Source organism: Triticum urartu, chromosome 2A, assembly GCF_056163025.1.
Source record: "Triticum urartu cultivar PI428250 chromosome 2A, HENAU_Tu73, whole genome shotgun sequence".
Lineage (NCBI taxonomy): Eukaryota > Viridiplantae > Streptophyta > Magnoliopsida > Poales > Poaceae > Triticum > Triticum urartu.
In genome coordinates this window covers 192,629,601-192,639,442 of record NC_141874.1, presented here as the reverse complement: position 1 = coordinate 192,639,442, position 9,842 = coordinate 192,629,601, and the positions used below count along the sequence as shown (strand labels likewise).

Here is a 9,842-nt window from a genome sequence, read left to right as displayed (position 1 = left end):
GGACCTAGGTATGTTACAGATTGGTTAATGGCGGGTTATATTATCACAACAAGGATTAACTTTTGATGACTAGCAAGGCGACTCACCAAAGATAGCAGAAACCATCTGAGATACACGGTGTTTTAAGCCGGTGAGCTCAGTGGTCACCTCTTGAAGAGATGCTTCTGCTTTCTCAGCACGCTGCATTAAAGCAGTCTTTTCTTCATCCCAAATCTTTTTCTCCACCTCAAAACTGGTCTTCAGCTTTTTCGACTCAGCCACGCTAAACTGGAACTTTGACTTAGCCTTCCGGACCTCGGTTTCCTGAGTCGCCAGCCGGGTCTTTGCTTCATTTAATTGAGACTCCAGTTCAGCAGTAGCAGCCTGCACGAAGTACAGAGTTATCAACACATTTATATCAGGGTTACAAGTTTATAAGTCCAAGTCTTTTACAAGCAACAACACTTGGCACTTGGGGGCTAATGTCTGTCAAAGAAATTTTTCAAGGAAACGGCTCTATGAATAAAGTCCCAAGCACTTTGCAAGCAAAACTACATGGCACTTGGGGGCTAATGCATATTGCTTGTCTCTTCTTAATGATGAGCCGGATGTACTGTAAACAGTCCCAGCCGACTCATGGGGGCTACGCAGTTAAACTCTCCTTTCTTACACAATGGTAAATCGGACTGGGTCATTCATACTGATTAAGCCGGCCCTTGGGGACTACGGATGCAAAGTTACACTGCTTAAATCGGGCTTGGAGGGATTCTATAACAGAAGCTTATGGATTCTTCTAAATTCTACAGCCTATTCAATCTTATCATAACCAGTAGACTTGGGGGCTGGTAGGATGTACATAACTTATTTAAAAGACAGAAGTCATACCTCATATTTCTGGTGCATCTGTTTCACCATATCAATCTCAAGGTCGCGCCTGGAATGAACTTGGTTAAGATAACCAGAGAATACTTCATTGACGGACAATTGAGAGTAATAAGCAATGTCAAATTTCATTTTTCGCCTCTCGATGAACTCGTATTTCGTGGAGTGCTTGGCTAAAACGGTTGGATGTCCCGGTTCTCTGAAGCTGGTGCCAGTAATGATAACATCTTCACCATGTTCTTCTGGCGGCTTAAGTGGATTGGATGACTCAGTAAGCACAGGATTGGCATCTGTGTGATCATGAGAGAGGTCAAGAATCACAGGAGGAGTGCCAATGGCAGGTCCTTTTGGTTGTTTGTTAGAAGCTTCAAGTACAGGGATTTGCTGCTCCGGCTCAGCTATTTCAGGTGCCTTAGTTGGCTTGGTCACCTTCGCCTTCTTGTTAGGTTTTGCTTGACCACTGCACAGGTTATGACAAGTCAATATAAATATAAGAGTATAAAGAGTTACAGAGTAAAATTAATTGTCATTACCCAGGGGCAGTTTTAAAAGCCGGCAACATGGTTTGCAACGAGTCGCCAGAGGAAGAACGGGCAAGTTCCTGGTCAATTGAATCAACAGAATTAGGAGGTAGACAGATAAGACCCGCTAGTGGGTTAAAGGAGTAAGTTAAAAAGAACCTCGTTTCGCCTTTTTTGAGGAGCGGGAGTGTTTGGTAAGCCGGAGGACAACTCTTCACCGCTGCTCGTCCGGGTCTGACATCGATTCTCATGTTGTTGTTGCTTCAGAAGAAAGTGAGGATCTAAATAAGCCAAGGGGTGTGAAAACCTTACTTTTTGGGTTACTTGATGAAGTTCCTGTCTTGGCAAAGGTTCTGAGCCGGAGGAAATAATAGTTACATCTTATTCAGCTACTTGGCTGGCTCCCGTGTCAGCCTGATAATAGTCAGTGTAAATAAGATGATTGAAGAATGAGCCAAGAGAATCAAGGGCTACCTCCGACTTACAAGTGTCATCCAAATTAAGCAGTTCAGAGGCGCTTGGTTTCTTCTTTCTCTTGGTGGTCTTCTTGGCGGTTTTCTTGGCGGCTTTCTTAGCAGCTCTGGCCTTCTTAGCAGCTTGATGATCATACTTTGTTTTCCAAAATTCAGACTTAGCCTGCAAAGGTCATTAAAAGTTGAGTTAATAAGGTATTTGAATGATGAGGTAAAGGTAAATAAATTTCAAAGACTCACATCTAGTGGCGGGTTAAGCTTGCAGAAAGGGGCCAAACCCACTTTAACACAGTCCTCCGGATCTTCATTTGGAAGGGACTTAACCATTTCATGAATTTCTTCGTCAGTTAATGGTGTGGAACTATGGTGCAGTGGTTCTTTTGCACCACCAGTGTAAGTACACATTAAGCCGGTGCGGTGGCTCAAGGGTATAATCCGCCAAGAAACCCAGCACCTGACCAAATCAATGCCAGTTAAACCATTTCCTAGCAGGGCCTTCACCATTGCAATGGTAGGAGCAATTTTTGCCCGTTTAGCAGTGGTAAGCTTCTCGGGAAGATTGTGCTTTGGGTCCAGGCGCTCGGTACGGTAACCCGGCGGCGGATTCTCGTCAGCCGGAGAGGTATCTTTGCAATAAAACCACGTCTGGTTCCAATCCTTGGGGTGACTCGGCAGACATGCATAAGGGAAGATGGCATCTCTTCTACGTTGAATCGAGATTCCACCAAGTTCCAAGCTGGGGCCATTCGTGAATTCAGTTTGGCAGTTTAAAGAAAAATATTCCCTAAAGAGGTCGATGCTGGGCTCCTCTTGAAGGTATACTTCGGAGAAAACTTGGAAGTTACAGATATTTGACACGGAGTTGGGTCTAGTGTCTTGAGGATGGAGTTGGAAGAAATGCAGAATGTCTCGGAAAAACTTAGAGCCTGGTGGTGAGAAACTGTGGCACCCCGTCTTAGAGAAACCGGAACGCCCCGTATTTCAGCCCAGAGATCGAGGAGAAGTCTTCTGGAATACGACACTGCTTAGCATAGAACAAATCAGCTTTCTATTATTACACGAATATGAATACAAGGTCTCCGATATTACAATGAATAACATCAGCACGGCGACACTACGCCATCCTCAGTTGCTCTATGAAAACAGCAGAACAACTCGAAGCAGCGGAAAAACTTCTAGCAGCGGAACAACGATGGCGGTGGTGAACTCCACTCCACAGGGACTCTCGCTGGAACGCTTATCCTAGCTCGCACGAATGGAAACCAAGACAAGCAAGCAATCAAATCCGGCATGACCTGCAAACTGGCATGACACGCCAAGTTAGTACATTGAATGTACTTGCAAGCTCACAATTACCAGAAGCATTCAAGACATACAACAGCATGGCAATTATAGGTTAAGCAGGAATTAACATGAGATCATCAGGATAACATGGCATGAAAAACATGAGCATAATACCGCTAGAACAATATGAGCATGGCATGGACATATAAATCTGACGATACTAGCATGCAACATGATGACACTATATGCACCACTAATTCTGCTCGGGTTACCTCATAACCATCACATGCATCACTTACCAACCTCGGACATCATCACGATCATCTCAGGATCAAATCAAGCTTGGTATAAACAACACCGTAGTAATCATTAAATGACCACAAGGAGCTTGATATTTACCCACGGTTATCGCACCATATCACGAATATCCAACAACTCGGTATCCTCGATACCACGGTGATCATTTCGGCGATCACAACCATGACCAACACTTGGTCTCAAACGGTGATCATTCCGGCGAACACAACCAACTTCTCTCCTCATCGAATCGGGGTTTTTATTAATCAAGTTATTATTAATACTGTTGACTCACAGTGTGACCGACATGAACTTGGCCCTTATCCGCGGGCGCGGCCATCGATAGATTTGGTATACACTCTGCAGAGGTTAGTACACTGTACCCACACCACGGAACCCATGGCCTCGCACTCCCATTCGGGTGGACCAACGGCGTTCTGACAAAACGGTTCTACTGCCATGACACCCTCACGGCCACTCTGACTCACTCCCCACTGGGCTAGTCCTGGGTGGCCCCGTATCTACCTAACACACAACGACCACGGTCATGGCCAAAACATAAACAGTCTCGAACGGGGACCCGAATCCATAACAACAACAACGGGCACACAAGGCTTATGTCCGCCTACCTAATCAGGGTAGCGCGCGCCCATAACCTTCCCTCGTTGGAGGCACCGGCGAGAGGCACGACAATAGACCCAGTTAGGACCTTCCCATAAAGGTAAGCATGGTTGCACTAGTCAGTTCGATATGGTGGCACCATGACTCAGCCAACAGTTGTTCAAGTTCAGTTTAATCCGGTTAAACTTGAATGCAATATGCTGAGCCATGATAAACTTAACATGATGCAATTACAAAGCATGAGCATGATATCAACATAAGCATGGGGGGCGCAACATAACTATCCACCATGTAAACAATGAATCATATCCAACTGAGCATATCACAAGTACACACTACTCATAGCATAACATGAACATCAACAATAAATACCATGCAATAACACATCAATCATATTACCGAGTAAACACTTAATCAGCTAACAGCAAAGGAACAAAGCATAATAATGATACTCGGTAACTAACGTTATTCACGCACCAAAGAATATGACCAACCCAACATGCACTATTATCAAGCATGGCAATATGAAAGTAATACTAGCGAGTAGAACATGCTAACAGAGTGCAAGAAAACATAGCATGACAGTAACCACCGATCCATAAGCATAACCAAAATAACGACAGCAGTAGCAAAACAAGCATACAATTATTAAAGATTCAAGTTAAAAACCAAAGCTACTGCATGGCTATCATGAAAATGGTGGTTGTGGCTTGCGTGGGGTGGAAGAAATCACTGGGAAGAAGTGCGGTGAAGCCGCGAAAAGATTTGCCGGAAACAGTTCTCTCTCGGAGGGGCTGTTTTCGTGCAAGGGCAAAAAGGTCATTTTCAAAATGTTAAAACATGGTGAACATGATTTCAACAGAACGGGCTCGATGAAACAAAGAAATGGGTGTTGGATTCACCTCATTTGGAGTTGGGAGTAAAGAGATATAGTTGTTTTTCTGCCAGGGACCCATCTATAAAGAAATATTTTTCAGCCTGGGCCTAAACAGAAAAACTGAAAGCGCCTACGGCCGAAATACGTTTTCTGCAACAGAAAGCGTATTCTGAACAGAAGTAGATTGAAAATGCATTTTTGAAACAGGAAAGTGTACCTGGGAGAAACCCGTCTCCACTTATCCATGTGTACCCGTGGCTGGGGCCACTTCCAGGCGGGGCCCAGGCGCAGGGGGAGGGGGCACGGGAGTTCGTCTCCTTCCTCCCACTCCTGTGCTCCCATGCAGGATAGAGGAGGAGCAGGGGAGGAAGCGGCAAGGGGGCCGGCGAGCTCCGGCCATCTCTGGCCGAGCCGAGGGCACTGGCGGGACCGGGGCAGCGAGGGGGTCCCGTTCAGAGGGAGCACGAAAGCCCGGGAGGAGAGGGGTGGAGGGGAGAGGTGGCGCCAGGAGGAGGACCGGGACGGGCGGGCGGTGGTGCTCCCCGATGAAGCAGGCACTCCGACGAGGGGGCAAGTGGGTGGGGCGGATGAGTGGAACGAGGGGGACTTGGTCAGTGGCGTCGCTAGGATTTTGATGCTTGGTATTCATTGGCACAAAAAAATTACTCTAAATGTATTATAAAGACACCAGTACAACAATAGTAATTTTTGAATATAACATAAAGACACCAGTACCTTTTTATTGACAGATTGATGATATCACATCTTACAATATAACTTTGCGATCGCCTTTTTGGAAGAGATTGATGACATCCTCATCCTTTACTTGATTGAAGAATTCTCTCTCAACAAATGTAACCAAACAATTGTTCAAGTAATCATCACCCATTTTGCTCCTTAGCTTATTCTTCACATAGTTCATTGAAGAGAACACCCTTTCAACACTAGCAGTAGCTACTGGCAGAATTAATACCAACTTAAGAAGCTTGTAAACAATATAGTATTGTTCATGCTTGTTTGTCTCGACAAGCATAACTGAAAGCTCACACAGATTCTTCAAGTTTTGAAACCTTTCATCTCTACGCACATGAGTAACATACATGTTTAGTTGCCATGGAAGTCTTGCCAGTTCATCACTTGTGAAATCATTAGCATAAAACTTTGTAGCAAGCCTAACCAATTTCTCTTGATCATAAGCAGCAAATAGACGAAGTGGACAAAATGCTGCCATGCAAGAAAGTAGATATGTGATTACCTCATCAAATCCGCCATTCAACTCACTAATTTGCCTATCAATGATACTCACATACATATCAACTTTGAAGCGATGGTAATTCGTTGCACCATTAAAGAAACCCCTTCTAGGCCGGCCAGCGGGAACGTAAGGACCCTCCATATCAACAATTTTGATCTTATGCTTTGTACAAAAAGATGTGACCTTTTTGACAAAATCATCCCATCCAGGATGAGTCCTCAAACCCTCCAAGTGATACTTTGTGATATCAACAAGCTCAATAGCATGAACAATATCTTGGTCTTGCTTTTGCAAAGCTCTACTCAACTCATCTGTGTATCCAAATATTTCTTGCATCAAGTGTGCCATGAAAACAAACTCAAATGATCGAAATGGTGTCAATATGGTTAGAGCCGCTTGCACCTCCGCACCATGGTACTCTTTTCCAATCTTGATGAGGACTCGTCGTATTGCACCATACATACAGATGACATGGTTCACGGTTTTGAAGTGAGAGCCCCAACGTGTATCACATGGCCTTCCCAAACCCATTTCCTGATTAAGCCCACTCCCTGTTTCTACTTCTTCCAATTCCAATGCATCAATGAGTTACTCAGCTTGAGCTATACGAAGCATTCTCATCTTTTTACAAGACATGCCAAGAGCATTTAACAAGTGTGCAAGTTGTTGAAAGAACCAAGTACAATCACCACTCTCTTTAGCAACAGCAACAAGAGTTAACTGTAGTTGATGGGCAAAACAATGAACATAGTAGGCAGAAGGAGACTCATCCATAATCAGTTTTTTGAGGCCATTAGCATTACCTTTCATGTTGCTAGCTCCATCATATCCTTGCCCACGAACCATTGCAAAGGTCAAATTGTACTTCATAAGCATTTGCTCAATTGCAGCTTTAACTGTCAAAGAGGTAGTATCTTGAACATGAGCAAGACCAAGAAATCTTACAACAGCCCTTCCTTTCTTATCAACATAACACAAGCAAATTGCCAACTGTTCATTCTGATACACATCACTAGACTCATCTGCAAGTATTGCAAAGTGGCCACCATCAAGTTCTTCAATGACTAATTTTGTAGTCTCATGTGCACAACATTTTATTAACTCATGTTGTATATCATGGTGAGTCATCTTGCAGTTGTGTGGAGCATTTTTGAGAACAACCCTATCAACCTCTTCAAAATTTCCAGCTAGCCAATTTAAAAGCTCAAGAAAATTTCCTTTATTTAGTGAGTTTTCACTTTCATCATGTCCTCTAATTGCCAAGCCTTGGTGCATTAGAAATCTCAAACATTTGAGTGTCCATGTCAAACGCTGCTTATACAAAGCCTTATATTGTGAGGTGTTTGAAGCAAAAGACTCCCTAATTGATGCTTGAGGTGTAGTGAACATATCATACTTCTCTTGAGCTTCAGCATGAGCACTACTAACCTCACCTTTATGTTTCTTCAATCTCGATTTCATGTTCCAGTTCCTAAATCCATTCTTTACAAATGCATCTCCACCGGGATATTTTGTCTTATCCTTGAACAGATAGCAAACAAAGCAAAAAGCACTATCTTTTGTCACACTATACTCAATCCATGGAAATTCTTTAAACCAAGCACGACAAAAGCGACAGTCAACTCCACTTTTATTTGTATACTCAAAGTTATGATTCTTTGGTTGACATGGCTTCATCTCAATATATCTTCTTCTTACTCTATCTTGGTCATTGATAGCATACATTGAGATGGGAATCCGCTTCCCAGGATCAGGTTCGAGTGCCTCCAAATCTGCTACCATTGGTTCATCATTTGCATCACTTGTTTCAGCATCTTTATCAATTGGGGTTGGGGTTGCTTCTCTGCTCTCTAGTTCACATTCCACATCCGGTGCTTGCACTAACGCCAATTGAAAATTGCTCTCAAGCTGAACATGAGAGGTACAAGTACCCGATGCAGCTACACTCTGATTCGGTGTAGACGTTTCATCAATCTTCTTTGCTTTTGAAGCTTTTTCCCACAATGCAAGAATCCTACTGCCACCACCAGTCCCATTCTTCTTCTTCATCTACATTACAACAAAACAAGGAAGAAATTAGCATCTACAAATTAACAAAACAAGGAAGAATCCTACTCCAGCTGCAAAATCGAATCAACTAAAAAACTAAAACTCCGTTTCTTTAATATTGTACCTGAACGCAGGGCACCGACGCAGGCGGGAGAAAGAAACTGCAGCTGGGCGTTGGACCCTGGGCTGGGCGGCGCCGCGGTGGGCGATGGGCGGCTAGGGCAGGGCGGCCGACGAACGGCGAGCGCCGGGGCGGGGCGGCGTAACAGCAATGCAATCCGAGGGGCGACCGACAGACGGCGCGCGCCGGGGCGGGGCGGCGTCACAGCGATGCAGTCTGAGGGGCGGACGGCGGACAGCGAGCAACGGCGGTGCTGAGCGGCTGAGGGCGGAGCAGGGGCGGGGCGGCGGCCGGTGACTCGGTGAGCGGGAGTAGGGGTCGCTCGCGCTGGTCGCTGGGCCTGGGCGGCTAGGGCTCGAGCAGGGGAAGTGGGGATTGGGGAATGACCAAACGAGGCAACGAGCGAGAGAAGGGGGTGAGCGGTGGGCCGTGCGTTGCAGCTATGTATTAATTTTGTTTGTGCTCAATAATGGGTATTCATATGAATACACATGAATACCCTCAGCGCCGCCAGTGGACTTGGTGGACGTGGTGGGAGGAGGAGAGGAGGAGAGGGTTGGTTGGAACCAAGCCGAGACCGATGCGGCAATGGAGATCAGAGGCGAACTCCGGTGAGATGTGGTGATCCTAGTGACCAAATGAGGCGGGGAAGAGATGAGTGATGTGCGGAGGGGTTCGGGGGTCCTTATATAGGCGCGGGGGAGGGTTCTAGAGCTCACGAGCGAGCTCCTGACCAAGCTTTAATGGTGGACAGAGGCTGGGCATGGCACGGGCATGGCGTTTGTGACACATTTAAGGCGAACGATGATGAAGCAGCAACGCAGGGCGAGGCAGTCGAGCACGGGCGAGCTCCAGGACATGAATGGAGGTCGAGACGAGGAGGGAGGAGACAGCACAGTGGCCGGACTGAGCCAGAGCTTGCACTATGTGTGACGCCAATGTGATCACCACATGCACTGGTGCAAACAGCACGTTCTGGCCGGGCCGACCATGCCCAGTAGATAGACCATCGTGTCCTTAGTCAAAATAAGGGAATAAATCGATCCAGGGGCAAAGAAGAGATTTGCACTTAGCTCCAAAGTAAATCAACAGGGAGGTGCTTGTAACTTGCTGGGCTAAACCAGCTTGGTAACATGGTAAATAGTTTGTGTTGCGATGATCAAACACGAAGGTGATTTTGATCACCAAAAATCAGACTAAGAGGAGGAGCTTAGATGAGGGTTGCTGTAGAAACCACTATAATGGACAAAATTAGAGATTTGGATGATGCACTCACATGAAGCATCAACTTGAGCTCAAATTTGGCAAGGCTTAGTCATTTGGTCATAGTAAGATGCTGTAAAAATTTCATACCAATTGGATTCACCAAAATGGTACTTCCTTCACAGCTATTCTCCCCGACCAAAAACTTGCAAGAATTCTAGAGAAATATTGGCTCATTGTGATGGTGCCAAATTTGGTGGATAGAAGTTATTTGGGTAGG

General features: G+C 45.4%; 1 pseudogene; it reads right to left on the bottom strand.

The window, feature by feature from the left end:
* Positions 1-5,676: 5,676 nt before the first annotated feature.
* LOC147984499 (uncharacterized) lies at positions 5,677-8,238 on the bottom strand (annotated as a pseudogene).
* Between the last annotated feature and the right edge of the window lie 1,604 nt (positions 8,239-9,842).